The following is a 21,471-nucleotide window of genomic DNA, read 5'->3' as shown; positions in this document are numbered from 1 at the left end:
TTAGTTATCTATTTTTGTATTTTATTTGGACGGGACAGCTCATATTAATGTATAGAACACGACACATATAATGCTGTGTAAATACACCAGATTTAGCAAGAATGCCAATTTCCAATCCGTAGTCCCCATACAGAAAACAAGCAACATTACAAAAAAGAGCACATATAAACATTACTATGTACTACTGTACAAACAGAAGAGAAAAACAGTATAAAAGGTCTAGTTTTGACCTAAAGTACAACACACCAATCTAATAGTGGTCGTCAGGAAAATAGATCAAAATCAGCAAAAAATGATGATCATTGATCAATTGATCAAAATCGTGACTTTAAAATCGAAAGTCAAATTGTTATTAGCACCTGCTGTTTGATGTGAAGAATGCACACTGCAGTTAAGTAATTAAAACCGGGAAAGCATCAGAGTATTTTTTATTTTATATATATATATATATATAGCACAAAAAAGTTTGAGAACTACTAATTTAGAAGGCATTTCTCAGGTCTTAATGGGTTAAAAGAAGAGCACTACATGGGCCAAGTGGGGCAGAAGGGCACTTTACAACAACCAACCACCACCTTTTTTTTTGTCAGTGGGATTTAAAAAGTTTACAAACCTAAAATCGAACAGATCGAATCGTGGATTTAGGGAATTGTGACACTCTGACTCCTATCGTCTAATGCTTCTTCCATACTTCGAGGTTCATGGGCAGATAATGGCACTATGAGATTTTTTTGACGTATGGCGTAGTGTATTTGAAGGTCAGAAAATGTCAGTTTGTGTCAATGTACATTTTGTTGACTTTAGCTCAGACCCACCTCTCAAGCCCTGTGAGTGCACACGCCACACGCGCGTGTGACCGTGCGTGCGCACTCTGTGAACACGTGGCAAATTCTATGAAGATGTCAACACCTCGTCAGTGCCTGGTACCCTGGGAATTCTAAAATAAATAGAATTATTGGCTTCCATAACTTCTTGGCCAGGCATTTGTCCTGGAATATTACCTCTACTTGGGTATATGACACCTGTTTATTCTACACTTGGCCCATCTTTACCCCAGGGTCTGTGATGTGGAATGGTTATTGTGAAAAATATACCAGTGAAAGATTAGACGGAGTATAAAATTGGTCTAAAACAAAGCTCGGCTGATGATGGTCATTGAAAACGGCTGCCAATAGTGTTATATAGACGTATTCATGGTTTGATGACAGCACTGGCTGTAGTTATGATTGGAGTATGGTTACAGTACAACCGTGGTGTGTCACCAGGTCTGATTTCAGATATGGTGAGAAAACAGATGGTTGTCTTATTCCACAATTCAGCAAAACATACTTCCCAGAATTTTTACGTTTCAGCCCTGACTAAACGTTTCGATGTCAGTTACATCTTCGTCAGGTCATCAGCTATGACCTGACGAAGACGTAACTGATCGAAACGTTGTCATTCCTGTCTCGCACCCTGCTCTTTTAAAGAAAGGGCTCCAATTGAGTTGCTCCAGTGCTTTCTTTTTACCTACTATATGCGTCTTGCTCCTGAGAGATGCACATGACCAGCCTGATTTTGGCTTGAGGCGCTGTGGAACCTCCCTTTATTCCCGAATACAATAGTGGCGTTTGTCATGCCGTGAACAAAAATCTATCAAGTCAATCGGCAAAAATCTATCAAGTCAATCGGCAGACCCTCGTGAGTACTGTAAGACGCAAAAATGTGGCACCGCCTAAAAAAAAATACAATACCTTTTTTATGAATAAATAAATAAATCCATAGCCTTTTCAACTCACTAAACTCACGACAACTCCGGCATCAGCAGTACTTGAGGTCGACATTTGAGTAAAGCAACCATTTAAGTCAGACAGAGAATGAACAGTAACAAGTTGGTACCCAAGCTACCTGGTAGTACTGTTAAATACCACTAGATACATTCCCTGAGTGACAACCCACAATCCCCTCTTGTGAGGTGTCACATATCTAACCGCCACTCGCTCTCTGTTGCTAAAGGCCGAGGGGAGGTGGAATGATTGGGCTAGAAATAGCAGTGTCACATGAGGCTGTCCAGTGACTAGTACGCCAGCCAGTTGCTCGTCCTTACATGGAACCCAGCCCCTTTCATACACTCACTGACAAAACGCCACCCGTAGAGTGAACACCTATTGGCCTACGCAAAACAATTTAAATTTTCACGGGCTCTTCATTCATCACAGACTCTTGACGCGCCCTTTAGTCCCATGCTGTATGGCGCTGTGACATGAGATCTACAAGCACACGTGCACACACAGTCACACACCTGTTCAAACAACCCAACCTACACAAGCTTAGAAACACTTCTTCCCACCTTTGTCAATATAAAAAGGGCAGAAAAAAGGCATCCCACCGTTTCCCAATCTTTGAGAATAGACATGTTGTTCCTTGTCGACAAGGGTGGGTCTACACACAGAGTATATGTGTGTGTCTGTGTGTGTGTATATGTACTGTATGTATGCCCGCGTGCGTGCGTTGTACATACACACATACACATGATTAAGTACATACACATGATTAAGTACATACACATAGTACACCATTCTTAACAATTCATCTAATGATCATCCTTACCCTTATCGAGTCAGCAGCACTCCTATAGTTTCCTACGCGTCTTATCACAGAAAGAAATAGGCTTCCCAGATGTATACTGATTTGCTATTCTCTCCCTGCGAGCAAAAAGATCTACAGTTTATAGGTCCTTATAGGGGGAGATTTACAGTTGGCAGCAGGGTGGTTTTGTTTCCACCCAACACATAAACTAACAGAGACACAGATGTAATTTCCATGGTCTGAGTGGATGATCCCAAAAGCTAACCAGAGCCTCTTCACCATGCCTCTCAGTCTTTCCCTGAGCACTTTGCCCTCAGGAATTTTCCAAAACCCCAAAGCAACCCCAGGTCAAAGCAGAATAATGAGTCAATAATATTAAGAGGCAAAAGGCAAGTCTCTCCATAAAGCAATCTAGTCGACAGAGAGAGCGTGTGAGAGAGAAATACTATAGGTTGTCTAAAATGAATTTGTTAATGCAGATACCAGTTCTGATATTTTGGATAACTGGAAGGCCGATATCAAACAGCTGCTGAGTCAAAGCCATAATTAACGTAGAGAACTTATTCAGAATCAGTACCCTAAAAGGCATCCGATTCCACCGTTTGCAGTTTGTGCACATGCCTTTCATTATAGGCAGGCATGTTTATCATTTACCCTATTTTACAGTTCATGCACTTTAAGCACCCTTACCATAAGAATAGTGCTCGAAATGTTGTTTTATATGCATTAAAAAATCAAAACACATGAGAATTTATTTTATTGACATCTTTATCAATAATGTGCATTTTCATCACATGTAATAGTGCTCCTCGTGTTCCCTGACCTTCAAGCATAATTAAACTTTGACAAGAAATATTCAAGCTCTGTAGAATAAAAATGTATGATCCAATATATGCTCCCCGTTGTTTCTGCCAATTACAAACCCAACTCGGGGTCTTTTGAAAATAACAAAAACTACTGAAGATATAATCTCGCCAATATTCATCATCATGGCAAGGTAACTACACAACCCAAACCTTTTGCTTTAAAGCAGTAACAACTGGAAAAAGTGCTCCTTGGAGCACAGGTCTCCACCAGGTCAGGTAGGTTATTGTGGCCTCCTGGAGGTGCTTTAATAGGCCAAAGTGAAACGGGTGCCATTTCTTCCTAGGCCTTTCACTGCAATCGGACGCTGCATTCATGATTTGAGGCATTTTGTTACAAAGATTTGCCTTGCATAAATCGACCTGCTGGTGGAACTATAACGGGCCAATGTGAAAAGGGTGGCATTTCTTCCTCTGCCTAGTGGGAATGTAGGTGCAAAGTTTCACGGGTATCGAACGCTGCGTTCATGATTTGAGGCATTTTGTTCAAAACGGACCAATCCTGCAAACTTTGGAAGCCAATGTTAGCCAATCATGATGGAGTATGAAAGATCTGTCTTGATCACATGACTTTAGAGATACTGTCTACCGATTTGCGGACAAAATCTGTAAGAGTAATATAAAGAATATGTGTGCAGAAATCTGCCTCCTGGTGGCGCTTTTACAGGCCGAGCTGAAAAATTGGGGGCAGAGGTTCTGCTCTGGCATCCAGGGAGTGTGTGTGCACAGTTTCGCTGCGATCGGGCCAACAGTGCCGGAGATTAGCTGCAGACAGACAGACAGACAGACAGACACACACACACAGAGGGTGCAAAACATAATCTCGACCACACCTTCGGCCTGGTGGAGACAAAAACACCTAGAATCACTCAAAGGGATGCCTGTTATCTTTCCACTCCTCTTTACATTCCATTTGTTTGCGCCATTCTGTTTGCTTCAATTCTCGAGTGACAGATTGGCGGGTAAACGTTATCAGATCTATGTGTGGGAATGTGATAATCAACGTAGCTCGAGTTTGCAGCAAAAACATGGATTAAGGAACTAAGCAGACATGAGACAGTTTCTCACACACTCTCTCACACACACACACACACACACACACACGAAGATCCCTGCTGTCCGTCTGTGACCTATCATGTGATGTTGCCATGGCGGAGAAGGGCTCAGACAACAGTGTGATTGTGTTCCGAGGGTGAGGTGGGCCGATCGGCGACAGACTGTTCTCTGACTGTGGCACTGCCAGCCCTGGTGCCAAATTGCGCTGCCTCCCACAGAGAGACAGACACACCCACTGGCAGACAGGCCAGCCTGCACGGGGGCCCTAGCTACCGTCATGGAAACCAGTACAGGCTCTAGTGCGTTTTCCATATTGGCTTCTTTATTTTTCTACATCAGCAAGATCAAGGTAATTTTTGCCTCTAGGAGCATATTCATCCTCCAGGTTATGGTTCTTATCTGAGCCGCCACTAAACAGCAAGTAGAAAACGTAATGAGTCATGTCTGTATATCTCTGTCTGGAAATGTGTCTGGAAATGTGTCCACCAGAGGGTGCTGCAGCTCAACTATGTCCACCTCTACATGGCCTCGTTCTGTATTTTGAACGTCGTGTCCACATCGCTGCATTTGCCGTTGATGCCCCATTTGTAAACAAATGTTATTATATATTTTTTCAGAGTTCAGGAGTGAAAAGGGGCACATCAAGCTTATGCTAACAAATCATCGTACCATGATTTTAACAATTTGGCATTTGCTTTAAGCGCAACAAGAAATCGCTTTGCTGCGTCTTTCCAACCCGAGTCACATACTAGACTACTTCTGATGGGGATAGTAGATCATTATCAATGTCCACTGTATGACACCTAGCAGACCCATAGAAATCCATGAAAAGTTTAATGGATGTATTAATTTTGGGAATGATAAATGTCTGATAAAAAAAGAAAGTCCCGCCCCGGGCAGCTGGCGTAGCGGTGCGTGTCACTCCCCATCTCTCCGTCCCCATTTCCTGTCAGTCGACTGTATACTATCAATAAAGGCAGAAAAAGGCCAAAAACATTAAAAAATAAAATAAAATAAAAAAATCCATTAACTCATTGACTGCCATGGACGAGTACACTCGTCAGTTGGTCCACAGTGCCATGGACGACTTTGACGAGTTGTGCGTTTTCAGTAGTTTTCCACTAGATGGCGCTGTTCCCCAACCTATGAGCCACCATTTCAGGCTCAGTCACAGAGAGATCTAGGAGATTTAGGAGAGCACAAGATTTCCTTTTCCATTCACTTCCTGGTTAGCGTATGCTAAGACATGCTATTTTCAACAGCCCATAACAAGTGAACGGGGGGTCGCGATGACTCTTTTGCCGCAGCACAGTGAAACCCTCCGTGATTAGCAACGATCGGGGGATCGATCATACTGGAGATAAATATTCTGTGACTAGTTGAAAAGGTAAGTAAAACGAAAAATCACTGGCAGTGGGTGATTTATTTATATCTGGCAGTGAATGAATTAAGTGCAAATGTACAATATTCTTGTAACAAGAGTTCAAAGTTGCCTGTTCAGACCTACGGTTGGCCCAAAGCAACACAGATTCTGGTGGTTTAGGTCATGTTTTGAGCAGTCATCAAAACAATTCTAATTGAATGCCAAGTGGCACTGCACAGGAAATGTGTATGTGCCCAAACAAAAATGCAGGCATTCCCTCTTACTTGTTAGAAAGCATCAGTTGAGGTCTCACTTCATGAAAACTGTCAATTGCCAAAACAATGACCTAATCGAGCAAAACACCTGAGAGTTTAGCACAGTATTCATTAGCCAAGACTTAAATCACTATCTGCACAATGCTTTTGAAGATGTCATGTTGAAACCCTTTTTTTGTTACTTGCTTCACTAAGACTAGGTCTGTCAGGCCTGGAAGAAAAACAGCACAAAATGGTTGTAAGGAGAAAAAGGGCCAACTTTTAAGAAGGGCCAGGCAGTATAATGAGGCCGTGTGACCAGCCTGTTCACAGTGGACCTTCTTATCACACTGAGAGGCCTCAGGTGAAATTAGCATAGGCAAACTGGGAGGGAGGGGCTATGGCAGAAACTGGAGGAACTGTCAACAGCGGACACACGTGTCCTCAACAGACAACACGCACAGGCACACACCCATCAAAACTAGTCTGCCTCTGCGTTCTCGGCATCTTGTTTTACGTGAAAACATTACACAATGTACACATACTTCATGCATGCATATGAGAAGGTCCCTCCACCCCAGCACACAAATAGCTTAAATTCACCACTACAAAGACAAACAAGTGAGGGGCCGCTCTTTTAACTGCTGCTTAACTATGCCGTCTGTGTTTATTATGACGAAGTGTTCGGTTTTATGGGACAGCAAGCATAAAAATGTGACTGTGTTGACAGTGTGGGCTAAGTCGTGACTGCACCCTGTCACCACAGAACTAGCAATTTGCAGTGAATCATTCCAACTTGATTGTTTTTCAGAAAGGTTAGTCAGGAGGACAGTCAGGAGGGAGTGGGACAGGTCAAAGTACAGTCAAAAGCTAAATTGAATCGGTACAACCAAACGCAAAATGGAGAGGGAAATATTTTTGTAAATTTTTTCTCTGTGCTCAAACGTAGTAGCATCACAAGAGTGTCTTAGTTGCTGGCCGCAAACAGGTTCTGTCTGTCATGTGTCTTACACTGCAAAGCAGACAGCTGCATACACTTTTCAAAGTAAACAATGATTATGACACATTAAAAGAGATGTTTTGTGGGGAAATACATTCTGAGAGAAAACCAGTTACGTTAAAACACATTTCTCAATAACTATGGAATAGAATAAAGGAAAATAAAATCTTATGACAGACAGAAGCATTTTGTTAGGCCAAGTCCTAATCTGTGATTTGTGAAACAGTGCGAAATGAGCTCGTTTCCTAAACAATTAACACAGTATGTTGTAAAATTATGCTGTTTAGGAATTGTCGTGGGCATTATCATTCTAAACCCATGTTGTTGCTGTTCTACATACAGCCAACCAGTTGAAGAAATCACAGATTGAGGCTTTAACCTTTGCTTTTATGAAATATCTGAGACCTTTCATGTTTATGGACGATGCATCTGAACTATTGCTAGATGGCCACTACTCTTCCATCTTAAAATAACTGATAACCAAAAATAGCCAATCTACAAGCTGATTGGCTATTTTAGGTGCATGGCATGCTTCCATTGAAGACATGCTGGCTTCTATGAAATCAGTCGTGGCGACTGAGAACTTTAATCCATGCAATAACTACAGCACCGTCCGGTTTGTTAAGTTTCTACAAGTTGTGCATGTGTGTCAATAATTCTTAAATACTGTGATAACATTCACGCTAATCCCAATACATTTAATTACTCCTAAAACCTGCTTGTTACCCAACATACTGTGATAATAACCCAAACTGCAGAATTGATGAATAGAATGCCAACGGCCACACTAGTCAGGTAAGGTTATGTAATGTCTGTCACTCCCTCAAGTAATTATGTAGGTAATAGGTATATATAAATCAGAATGCGAAGAGAATCAAGAGATTCATCCCCTTTCTGGGGCAATCAAAGCATAAAAGGTTGAGTAAAAGAGGGAAGTAGTATTTACTATTTAGATTTCTTATCTTATCATAATAATAAGCTTGTCATATCTATCATATATTTGCCTTTGGCGAGACTAGACAGAAATCCCCAGTCCTAATAACTATTATAAACAAACTCATACAATATGATGGAAATACAATTATAAACTGTACATAGCAGTTAAAGACCTCAGTGTTCTTCCATTTCTTATCATGAATAGGTAGATTAATAATTAACCCAACATCCCCACTGTGTCTGTTTGTCTGGTAAATGCTGCAGATGTGCATGCTACTATATGGAGACCCAGACATCCTTTTTTATACTATTAAAGGCTATTCAAAAATAGCTGACATCGAAAAAAAATGAGAATTTTAAAAAGAATGTTGGGTCACTCAGGTGAAAGTGGTTAATAGAACTACAATGAAACATTGAAATATAAGCTACAGTATATCCAGTCAGTGATGGAAGAAGTACTCACATGTTTTACTTAAGTAAAAAGTATCAATACTGCAATGTAGAAATACTCTGTTACAAGTAAAATTCCAATATTCAAAATGTACTTGAGTAAAAGTACAAAGGTATTGGCATCAAAATATACTTAAAGTACCGAAAGTAAAATTACTCATTGTGCAGAATGTCCCATTTCATTGAAAATAGCAGATCTAAAAGCTCACAATGCGTTGCACCGCGACGCATTGTGAGCTTGTAGATCTGCTTTCAAATGGCCGAAATATATATAGTGGTTAATGTACGTTTTGTGATTATCTGAATCTGCAAAGTAACTATTAACTAAAGCTGTCAAATAACTGTAGTGGAGTAAAAGTAGGCTACAATATCTTCCTCTGAGATGTAGTGGAGTAGAAGTAAAATAAATCCCTCCCTGGGGGTCTAGTTAACACAGACATGATGGGTGATGAACTGGGGCACATTGTGTGATGGGTTGGGTGGTCGTGCAGTGTCCCACTGCGCAGGCCCAGTCCTAGACCCCGTCTGCTCGTCAAATGGTATATAGGCTACTACAGTATATCGGACGCAGTGTTGCCATGTCCGCTTACTATAAGCGACTTTGGCCTTGTTTTTCTGTAAAGCCCTTGTTGGTATAGTAGCGGGTAACGTTTTTTTAAGCGACTTTACAGAAAAACAAGCCCAAAGTCGCTTATGATAATTGTGAAGCAAGCCTAAATAAGCAACTACACTTTACAAACGACTCGTTTGTAAAGTGTAGTTGCTTATTTAGGCTTGCTTATTTAGGCTTTAAACCAGTGGTTCTCAAATATTGTCATGAAAATGTGTTGTGCCACAGGGAGCATTTGTGTTGTTATCATGTTTCAAATATTCCACATTTTATTGCAAGAGTTTTTGAAAATAGCAGATCTACAAGCTCGTTGTGAGCTTGTAAATGGGCTATTTTCAAATAGCCAAATGGCTTTAAGTGCTCATGTGGCCTAATAGTTGCTTCTTTTGCTTATTTCTCCCACACAATATGGCAACACTGACTACAGTATATCGGACGCGCACGGAAAGCACAACAGAAACAGAAATGGACTCGCGTGATTTTTTTTTAGGCATTCGATCGAATCTTGATCACGACCATCATTGTAATCCCCCCCAACCCCCATCAACAAATGGTCGCTCAAGCTTTGGCTCGCCTTTAGGACATAGTAGTAAGGACAAGATAACAAGTGAGACCATTCAGAATGGTGGTGGTTGGTTGGGTCACCCGGGGGACAATGTTAGTATCCCACTACAGTCACGCACGTGTAAAACACGACGTTGTCGTGTGTGTCTGTGTGTGTATTAACGTGTCGTGTGTGTGTAGGAGCACTCGCAACATTGTTTCAAGTCAAATTGCCACCATGTGGGAACGTTACTTTGATGATGTGCGACAGTGTGACCATGTTGAATCTTGACGTGTGATTCTTAATTCACTCGCTGTACACTGTGTACAACACAGCTGAGTTTAAACGCCGCAGTACGACGGTGTCGCTTGTCAAAAAAAAAGAGAGCAGATCTACAAGCTGACGAGGAGTCGCATATTAGCTTGTAGATCCGTTCTTTTAGGGCAAGCCACATCCTCACTCGATGGAGTACATATGAATTAAGCTTTTTCTCATCGAGGGAAATCAGTCAAAGGCTTTCACTTACCAGCGAAATGGGAGAGCAGAAAACGTTCCCGTAGCTTCCTCTGTGTTCTTACTACTAGTGCCCACTGCCCACGCTCACAGACTGCTCTGCTTCCCGACGGAACGCTTCCTTCCCGTCACCGTGGTCGTCGCCGCGTGGACTTCAGTGGCTCTCTGTCGAAAATGTCAAGATTCCAACACTCCCCACTCCCGAGAGCTCAGCCTCGCCTCCAACGACTCACAAACTGGAAGCCCACGTCAAGTCGGCTGGAGTACACATTTGACTTCCGGTCACGGCGGTCAGTGGACTTCAGTATAAGTCCACAACTCCACATTTATGATAATGTTTACAAGTTTTAACTTAACGGTTTGTTAACACACACACATATAATATATTTGTGTGTATAGTTGAACATTGATTTGAATTTTATTCAGAAAATGTTTTATTATTATTATTTTTAAATTATTTTGTTCAAATATAAAATGTGTTAAAAATGTTAAATGTTATTTGTATTATTGCTATTATTATTATTATTATTATTATTATTATTAATATTATTGTTTGTATTATTTGTATTACAATTATTTATCTTCATTTTAGTTTTGCAATTATTCTCCCAAAAAGAGGCATAGTATACAGTTTTGTTGCCAAATTGGACTGGCAAATTTTATTTTTTTACCTGATAATCTTCAATATGTCCTGCCTAAAACAAGAACATTTGTACCTAGTGGAGTCAGTGTTATCCTGCTTAGTTTTCTACAAGCTTCAGAACCACATCCAAGGCAGCTACTGTAAGCCTATTAATTAAGCCCTGTTTGCTCCAATATAAAGACATTGTTTTAGACGAAAGACAAAACAGGAACAACTAGAAAAAGTGCTCCTCGGAGCACATGTCTCCGCCAGGTCAGGTAGGTTATTGTTAGCCTGGTAAAGCCCCTCCCTCCGGAAAATCTCATTTCCATTTGATTTCAGGAAGGAGTCTGGCCTGAAGGCTTGTCTGGGCGTTTCTAGCCCGTTCACCAAATGGACGAGCCTATCAGCGTCGTCGCTCATCGTTCTGTGATTGACAGCGAAAGTTGGCCAATCAGGTGGCGAGTTCGAGTGAGCCCAAATGGAACCGAGTGCAGCCTGAGTGCAGCCGAACAAAAACGAACGGCAGCCATCTTTTTTGACCGCAGTGTTGTCTACTCTCTTTTAAACTTCAAAACGCTCTCAAACTTCTATTTTGAGGCACTGAATTTACTTTTAAGATATCGTTTGGATAGAATTTAGTTGTTTAACTAATCATGACAGAGCCTATTTAAAAATACAAATTCAGAGAACCGGCAGGGGTAGGCACGCGCATGTATCCGAAAAAGGCAACCTATTTTGGGCATGGCCGTCTCAAAAGTCCCGTTGCGTCAAATCGCCCTCCTGGTGGCGCTATAACAGGCCTATGTGACAAATTTGGGCCAGAGGTTCTGCTTTTGCATCCAGAAAGTGTGTGTGCACAGTTTCGCTGCAATCAAGCCAACGGTGCCGGAGATTAGCTGATCACAGACGGAACCACGGACGGACGGACAGGGTGCAAAACATAGTCTCGGTCATGCCTTTTGCCTGTCTCGGCCATGCCTTTCGGCCTGGCGGAGACAATTACAGTATGTTGAGTCAACACCAGGAACACCATTACAGATTGCAAGAAATACAAAATGTGGTGGAACTGTCTGCATTCTCTTCCAGATCAACTGAACACACTGAGGATAAGACTCATGACATGGATATGTACTGTAACCAGGATCCTTGCCCACTGGAAACATCTAGAGCAGAGTGCAGACGTGTGTAAATCCTTCAACAGGGGATTAATCCACACAAGGCATCTGGCCCAGATATATTACCAGTCAGGTCCTCAAGCCGTGTGCAAACCAGCTGGCAGATCATTCAATCACAGACATTTTCAACCTTTTACCTTAATGACCCAAAAGTCATCCTCCCGGCTGATGATGTATGCATCAAATGACCTGGCCTTAGAAACTAGGAGGAAAAGCAGCCAAGTGTTCAGATTGGGAACTCCTTCAAGACTGTTGGAAAAGGTGACTACTTCATCAAGCCAGTTGAGAGAAGTACCATATTTTAATTTGTTTCACCCTTTTTTGGTTACTTAATGCCATGTGTCATTTCATAGTCTCCACTATTCTTCTAAAAATAAAGAAAAACCCTTGAATGAGTAATGCAACTCATTCAAGTTTTATATAGGCCTATATTACACACACACACTTTGCTTTGCTTATGGTAGTCCCATCATATCCGATGAAGACTTACCTCTTCTTTTGGCGAGTTTTGAGGTGACTGTGAAGTCCAATGCACGGAGACACACACACACACACACACACACACACACACACACACACACACACACACACACACACACACACACACACACACACACACACACACACACACACACACACACACACACACACACACACACACACACACACACACACACACACACACACACAGAGAGAGAGAGAGAGAGAGAGAGAGAGAGAAAAAGAGAGAGAGATATTCACTTTTAAAGGGACACTTCACCCAAAAAAAACTTTGTTTCAATGGATTAGTCACCTCATGGAGACTTGAATTCATGGATATTTTTTTGTTTTTGTCTCATTCCTAAGACAATAATTTGATGACCAGCGGACCGGTGGGCAGCAGTTCCGTTAGGAGACACAGCGGAGACTCGTTGTGTCTCCTACCGGAACCGCTGCCGGTCATCAAATTATTGTCTTAGGAATGAGACAAAAAAATTAATAAATATCCACAGTTACAGTTACAGTTAATTGACTACCAAATGATGGTAACATTGTACCTTTAAGAGAAACTCTAGGGCAGTGGTCGGCAAGTAAGTTTGGCCTCGGGCCAAACTTTTTCAAAGACATTAGATGGTGGGCCAGAACACAATCAATGGCTAATTTAGGACTTGGAACTTGCAACAAACAACCTTATATACAATAATAATAACTGTATTGTTATAAATGTACATATAGATGTGGTATAACACAATTGATAGATAAGCATGCGGAATCAAATGAAATGTTACAGGTGCACACAGAAATGCTATGTAATCCTTTTTGAGCAGGCGTCATCCTTGAATGTTTCACTTAGAGGATATTTAGTGAACATTTTATCTGGAGACAGAGAGCACTCCTTTTCGAACAAGTAAAGAGCTCTTTCATGGTTCAAGGTCTCTTAGAATGGAGAGAAACAAAGTATCAATTAAGGCATGTGAAACACAGCTTTGGTGTGTTTTTGAGAGAGGAGAGGAGTTTTTCATCCAAAAGTCTCAAGAGGAAAGTTGACAGTGAAAACATAACATTCAAAGAATGGAAATATAACTAATCAAAAACACAAAAACGTTGACTAATTACTTGACCAATTACCCCAACCCCCCCCCCCCCCAAATCTCCTGGATTCTGACAGTGTCCAATGTTGGCAGCCCTGATATATATATATATACAGTATATATATATATATATATATATATATATATATATATATATATATATATATATATATATATATATATATATATATATATATATATATATATATATATGTATGTAGATATGTAGCCTACTTGGAGTAGCCTACAATTATTTCTACCAGTTGTGACGTGTGTGTACATGTGCGCATGTGACAATAGTCAACATGGACCTGTCAACGCTATTTATTTTGAAGTTCACCAACCGGAAGTTAAATGTTTATATCAGCGCTCATGACGCACGTTTCTTTGTGACTTGATGCTGATGACCGACCCACTGTCATCCACACACAAGACAACCATGCTGCCCGAATCAAAGCTTTTTCATCCGGGAGTTCGGGGCATATGCGACATGAAAAAATGAAATGTAAAATGTTGAATTAATTTGAAACTATGTCTATGTGATGTCTTAGCTGAGCTACAGCCACTTGTAGACAGATGCAAACTATCAATGGTGGAAGAAGTACTCACATGTTTTACTTAAGTAAAAGTATCAATACTGCAATGTAGAAATACTCTGTTACAAGTAGAAGTCCCGTATTCAAAATTTACTTCAGTAAAAGTACAAAAGTATTGTCATCAAAAAATACTTAAAGTACCAGAAGTAAAAGTACTCATTGAATGTCCCATTTCACAACTGAAAATGTATAGACATTTATTTTGAAAATTGCCAATCTACAAGCTCACAATGCCTTGCATCGTGATGCATTGTGAGCTTGTAGATCTGCTATTTTCAAATGTTCGAAGTTTTTGTATGGCTGAAGAGGTTATCGTGTTTTGTAATAATAATCAAAATCTACAAAGTAACTATTATCTAAAGTTTTCATATTATTGTAAAGTACAATATTTTCCTCTGAGATGTAGGGGCTAGAAGTAAAAGTATTGAAAATTGTAGATACTGAAGTACGTAAAAATACCTCAAAGTTGTACTTTGTACAGTACTTGAGTACATGTATTTAGATACTTTACACCACTGCTAACTATGCCATTCTCACAGCGTCACACGATTTAGAAAGCTGTAGCTATACAGCCTGCAAAGCCAGAGCCCAAGATGAAAGCATGTAGGCTATAAATTGCATGATGACTTAAAGGCCAAGACGGTCTAGGCCACTTCTGGGTTTGTTGAAACACATAGCTAACTACTTCAAATGAAAATGTTGAAAAGATGCCTTTGCTGTGCAACCTCTTAAGACAATTTAGGACTGGGTTGATTGATTCCCTTCATTATGTTGCATTCACAGAATGGAAACAAGCCAGATGAGTAGGCCATTTGAAGATGACTTGGCAGAGGAACTACTGTGCTGGCTCACAGTTTCTCCAGGAGGACCTGAGAACAGGTGAGGTCTCTGTGTTTTACATGATTCATTGATTGATTGAACACTGAAAATTGTCTCAAATAAATTCTGAGGGACGTACACGTATATCAAACAGCTCCAAAACAATGTCATGTTTGGAAGTCACATTGAATTAGGACGCATAGCATGTACATATAACTCTTGTCTTGAAACAAATTGACTAAATCATATCAAACAAACAAACTTGTTGTGACACTAGCAGTAGCCTCGCTCCCTGCCTTTACGGTGTGACAGCATGGTCTCAGAGTCAGACAAAGGATTGGAACATGACACACCCAGGTCCCAGCCCTCATATAACCTGGAATGTAATGTAGCCTAAAGGTGTTTCGCTGACAGGTCAATCACTGACAGCGAAATACTCAGGAATGATATATATATTAAAAAACTGATTAGAATGTTTGCCCTAGGGACACTAGTCATGGGTTCATGGTTAATGACTACAACAAAAGCAAAGGAAACTGTAGGTTTTGAAGGGCCTCTTTGCATCCCTGGTCTACCACAAGAAATGGTGACATAATACGCTTCTTTTCAATCAGATTTATTACAGAACTTTATAAAGAATGATGGAATGAAACACATTCATTCATCTTCCATGGCACTACAGAGCATCTAGTGCAGAATCTGAAGACATGCTGTAGCACAGCACTGCAATCAGAACTTCTTGTTTTTTGTTGTTACTATTTGGTTGCTTTTCAGAGCAAAACGACGTGTTAACCAGATGATTTCAACACAACTTGAGCCAGTGGTGATATGTGGCCCGATGATGGTTGATGAAATGCAAGTGAGCAAAGCACAGGATACACAACAAGTTGTGTTAAGTAGACCGTAGAGAAATGTCAGACCAGAGACAGGTTGAGACTACAATAGGCTCTTACTCAGACAAATTCTGCTGTGCGGATTTAATTTATTTTTTACTATAGAACTTCCAGCACCCACCCTAGTAGGTCTGGGATGTGCATGTCTTTTGTCTTTTTCTCATTAAGACTACAATAGCACCATGCAATAGGCCCAGATATACACATGGCTGCAAGTCGTTTGTGGGTTTTATGCAGGTTTAAATTCCCCACAGGCAAAGGGATGTAGACACATACACTATTTATTCATTAGCTCATCAGGCACTGATGGTTCCAGGTCCACAATAACCAATCAGAGGACAGAGTGACTTCTCAATCCCACCTCACACAGGGACACGATTGCAACCAGTAAGGTTCCTGTAAAGGGAAGGAACAGATTTTTGGGGAGATGCATAGTGCATTTAGTATTATACAGTAATGTCAGATAAGTGTAATGTGCACATTGCACACAGTATGCTGATATTGGCTGACAGCCAGGTGAAGCTTTTATATTCTGTTCCAAATTAATGGGGTATAATGCTTGAAATAAAAGAAAGCTGCATGGTTGCATGGTCAAACTGAAGAGGTGCTTTGTCCATCAGACGACATTGAGGCTTAATCAGGAGTTTAGGACGGGGGTAGGCTGAGTGGTGGACATTGCTCTTGTCTTTATATGTATGTATTTTTGTTTTTTGTGTCATGTGAAATGTGTGTACTGTTTATGTGTTGCATACATGGCTGCTGGGTCGCAAGACAAATTTCAGTGAGAACTGACAATAAAGTATTATCGTATCGTATCGTATCATCAGAACATTGGCAGCAGTCGATCAAGGTGATACTTAGGTGTGGGCTTCAATTTCAGTGCACTCAAGTCATTAACAAAAGTATCAAAAGACACCCAATCATGTGCTCCTGAAGGGTGTGTTGTCCCCATTGTAAAGGCGTGACTTGGAGCCAATTGTGCACATCCTGCAGATAATCTACATCGAGCTCTCACAATAGTGTACAATAACAGCCAAGTGTTATAGCGTTTTTTCAGTGAATGGGTTAACCCCTAAAGGCTGTTATTTATGCTTGTATGTTGAGGTGTTGTTGTAGCTACGTTGTAATGAGTGATTTATGCCTGTAGTTCTGTGTAGGCTTTACCCATTGCCTGTTGTATACTGCCACAAAACTAGATTGCAGCGTTGTGCACTCCTTCTAGTCCTAGATAACCCTGTGTATCGACTGGTATGGCAGTGAAGAGAAGGTTTGCTTTGGGAATGGCTTTACTAGATTAATTATGTTAGTCTAGCGTGTAGCATTAGTGAGAAGATTACATCAGAAGAGGCAGAGAGAGTATAATATAGAGACTTTGAAGATGGTGAGAGTGTGAGACCACTGAACATGGTGAGAGGCAGGAGAACGAAGTCATCAGCTAGCTTACATTTAAGCTTGTTGACCCTGATTATATTTCTAACTTCGTATATGAGCTGAGGAGAAACATACATAGATCCTTAGGCTTAGGCATATAGGCAGAGCTGTTCTGCTAGTTCCAAAGTCCAGCCTTAAGAGTAAAAATGACCACAACAATTTGCCATTAAGGCCCTGTGGCTTTGGATTACATTGCCTGAGAGAGAAACACACTTACATAGAATTTATTTTATTGTTTGTTTGATTATCGACTGTGTTCTGTTGCCATTGTTTCTCACAGCTGTGAATAACCTTTTAACTTTGTTTTCAAAGGTAGAGTAAAGGTTATTATTATTCACCAAATATGAAGTGATTTGACGATTTAACACATGGGTTGCACCGGCTAATCTCCTCCACTGGCATCAATCTCACCCAGAGAGGTTAGCAACGCAAACCAAAAAACACAGTTCTTGCTGTGTCCATGCAGCCTGCGTATAGCCACTAGTTAAACTTTTAAAAGGTGCTATGGCAAGCACTCTTTGTATCTACAGCATACAGTATACTGTATACGTCTGTAGAGGCCAGTCTACAATCTGATTCAGAGGAAGGATGCCTGTGGGGTAAGGTTTCTCTTTAAATACCAGAAGAGACTGGTCTGTGTGCTTCACATGCCAGCTTGGTGCGATTGTATGTCCTTTGTAATTTGCTAGGTTTGTGTGTAGATTATTTTAAATATAAACATAAAACATAATTGGGGTCGTAGTTGGTTTGTGTACACAATGATCAGGGAGGGAGCTTTCAATTTAGTCAGTGGCAGGTAAGCGTGCCCGCTCCACTAGACCAGTGGTTCTTAAAGTAGGGTCCAGGGACCCCAAGGGATCTTGAGGGGGTTCCACAGGGTCCCCAGAAAAATAATTTAAAACAGTTTTAATTTCATTATTACCCAATGAGAGAATGCATAAGAATGACTGTTCAGATCATGGGTTTCTACGCTGTCTCCCCACCTAAGAATAATAATACCAACAAAAATCTTCTCTTATCAAAATCCGGGGGTCTGCTGCCAAATATGTATCAATTTGGGGGTCCTTGAAATGAAATGTTTGAGAATTGAAAATGATTTTTTTTTAGAACTACTGCACTATAGACCAGGCGTTCGCAACCTCCCTCCTCTTCTTACATCTGACACAAGCTGAAACCCCCCCACACGTGCACACACGCACGCGTGCACTCACAAACACACACACACACACACACACACACACACACACACACACACACACACACGCACACACACAGACAATCTTATGTTTTTTCAAACATATTAACCACACACACACACACACACACACACACACACACACACACACACACACACACACACACACACACACACACACACACACACACACACACACACACACACACACACACACACACACACACACACACAATTTAATGTATAGTTATTCCATTAGGGGTTTCATTATACCTCTGGGTATTCTTCATGGCATGTTACCTATAAGGAACAAGCTCTTTAGAAGAGCATTTTTCTGCATGTCCCCTATATTTTTGTATGTATGTACGCCCCCCACATTTCTATCTGTCTGTTTGCCATTGACTATATTGGTACATTGACTATGAACATGTCTATCTTGTGAACGTATGAAGGGATATATTTCACTATATGCTCTGCGTCATTTTACGACACCACTACTAGGCTACGGGTCATGTCATGGGTGCTGCAGTATTTTAAAATGAGTCTAAATATTGCTCGCTATTATGGCCATGGCCACGTGTGGAGGGCATAAAGGAGTTACATAACTAGCCTATCCAGTCAACAACAGGGGGAGTAGATGGGAGGGGGTAGGTGGGGCTAATGGCCGTCTCACACACATCTAAGCTGTGAAATCATTTTGCCTGTCGCTTGTTTATATACTTTTTTTTTATTTTTATTTTTTTGTTTTGCTCAGTAGTATCCTAGGAATAACTTTGTTACTTTGTTCCAATTGCCTGCTCAGACCTACCCAAATAGGTTTTAACCACTTAAACCCCAGCAACCGTATTGTGGGGAAAGCTTTCGCTGAAAATAGCAGATCGACAAGCTCACAACACGACGCAACGCGTCAGCGACAGCTTTTCCCACAATAACAGAAAACATACTAGTACAGAGCCCTGAGAGACTCCGCTCAACCATATGGGGTTTAAGTGGTTAAATGGCCCACACACGGACATTCACCCAACCAACTCCAGACGGCCATTACATATTGCTAGTAATAACCAAACCATGACTAATCTATTAGACTCAACTACCCCTGTTCACAAGCTGAATCTTAAGCCTACGTGACCAACACAGCGTTTTCTGTACTCCTAATCCAGTGAAAGCTTGTTATTGTCTGAAAACACAGATTTACAACGGTGATACCCTCAAGTCTTAGACGGGATCATTGTTTAATAGAATAATATTTTGAAAGGAGTTTACGCATTGTTAACTGCATTGAAAAAACACTTTCCATCGAATAGACATACCGTATCATTAAAGGTGGATCTATACTCGACCATAAGTCTCTCCTCAGCCAGTCAGTGATCACAGCAGTCACCATGTGGTGTCACAAGTGCAATCTCTGCTCTGACAGCCACCTAACAAATATCACAGCTCTCTCATAGTTACAGGAAATGTAATCTCCTTTGTTTTCAATTTTTTTTTCTGACTCTGTAGCATGCCACGTTGTGCTCCCAGTTTGCAGTAGATACTCATTAGCATTACTTAATGTGTAGTCCACCATGTTATTATGCTGAGCTCCCGGGATCAGTAACATTTTCACTACGTTTTGCCACGGATTCTGTGCACCACCCATTTAGATCATCTTCAGTGCCAATCACAGGTTGTAGTTTGTTTCTTTTAGTTTTTCAATATTTTCTATCAGATTACATTAACAGCAGCAGAGAAATCAATATTTTTTTTGCTTTTTGCAGTTGACCCATATAATACAAAATGTGTACATTTCATTGGAGTTAACCACTCAAACCCTATATAGTATATACCTTTTCCCCTCCTTTTCTCAAATACCAAATCCATTCACTGAAAATAGCCAATCTATAAGCTCACAACATGTTGCATTGCAACGCGTTGTGAACTTGTAGATGTGTAATTTTCACTGAATATTTGCCCCAGAATAGGGATGCTGCTAGGGTTCAGGGAGTTAACTGTATCGAAGCTTTTGTTTCACAGGATAATAGATGCATGTGCAGGCAAGCCAAGGTGTGGTGTCATCGTGGATTTGTTATGAATACACTCCCATCACTCACAAAAAACCTTAGTCTGTACCACTGTAAACAACACACCCATTGTACAGGCCCCTTTATACAGCTACTTTTATGAGCTACATTTCATTTATTCAATAGCAATTTGAGTCATCCAAACTGAACCACAATGCATGAACTCTAGCTTATCATGTTCATAACACCTGAACAACTTAATATGCTCACATAGCTCACCATGTTTTTTTATTTTCTTTTTCTCGTTTTTCTTTTTACAGTGAATTTACTAAAAGCTAAATATATTCCAATGGTATTCATTGGTAATTATTCACCATTATCTCGTGTGCAGATTTAGATCTCTGTTACTCTTTGTGTGTGTGTGACTGGTTTAATTGTGTAGGCATGAGTTGCCAAGTATTTCATCTTTAAAGCTTGTCTTTATTTATTTAAGATCTAAGTAATCCAACACAGACAAGAAGTGTTCAGATTAACCATTTAGTTTTCAACTGGTGGACCGTGGACCACTGGTGGTCTGTGAAGGTATTTTATGTGGTCCCTGGTATTTCCATTCAATATAATGTATAAAGTGAAGATTTGATTTTGTTTTATTTTGGAGAAACTTAATTTGGTATTTGTGTGATATGAGGACAGTGGCTTGTGTTTCAATTCCAAAAGTACTTCAAGCTTACTACAGAAGAGGAAGAGCTCATTGTCCACAGTAGTATGAAACACAGTCCCTTGTGAAGTTCTGGATGAGTTTTCAGACAGTAAAAGCTAAATGTAATTTACCTTTTGTAACAGTGTATCTCTGTGGGAGTGATATTGCCACACAGGCATACCTGAAGAATATTCGTTGGATAAAGTAAGAGGAATAGATCAGTGGTTGATTCTCAACCTTTTTTTGAGCTCTGGACCACTATCATATTTCAAGCAATCTTCAAGGGCCACCCCAACCCACCTTTAACTA

At 40.6% G+C, this 21,471-nt stretch overlaps 1 protein-coding gene across 1 annotated transcript in view; it reads right to left on the bottom strand.

The window, feature by feature from the left end:
• slc20a2 (solute carrier family 20 member 2) overlaps window positions 1-10,371 on the bottom strand; it is a 48,288-nt gene extending 37,917 nt beyond the window's left edge. The window contains exon 1 of the mRNA XM_080434210.1: window positions 10,171-10,371. The gene's annotated coding sequence lies outside the window, so the exon portion shown is untranslated. The remainder of the gene's footprint in view (window positions 1-10,170) is intronic.
• Window positions 10,372-21,471: the final 11,100 nt, after the last annotated feature.

Source organism: Gymnoscopelus braueri (genome assembly GCF_963280865.1).
Source record: "Gymnoscopelus braueri genome assembly, chromosome: 7".
NCBI lineage: Eukaryota > Metazoa > Chordata > Actinopteri > Myctophiformes > Myctophidae > Gymnoscopelus > Gymnoscopelus braueri.
The sequence above is the reverse complement of the archived record's forward strand: the minus strand, read 5'-3'. Positions and strand labels throughout refer to the sequence as shown.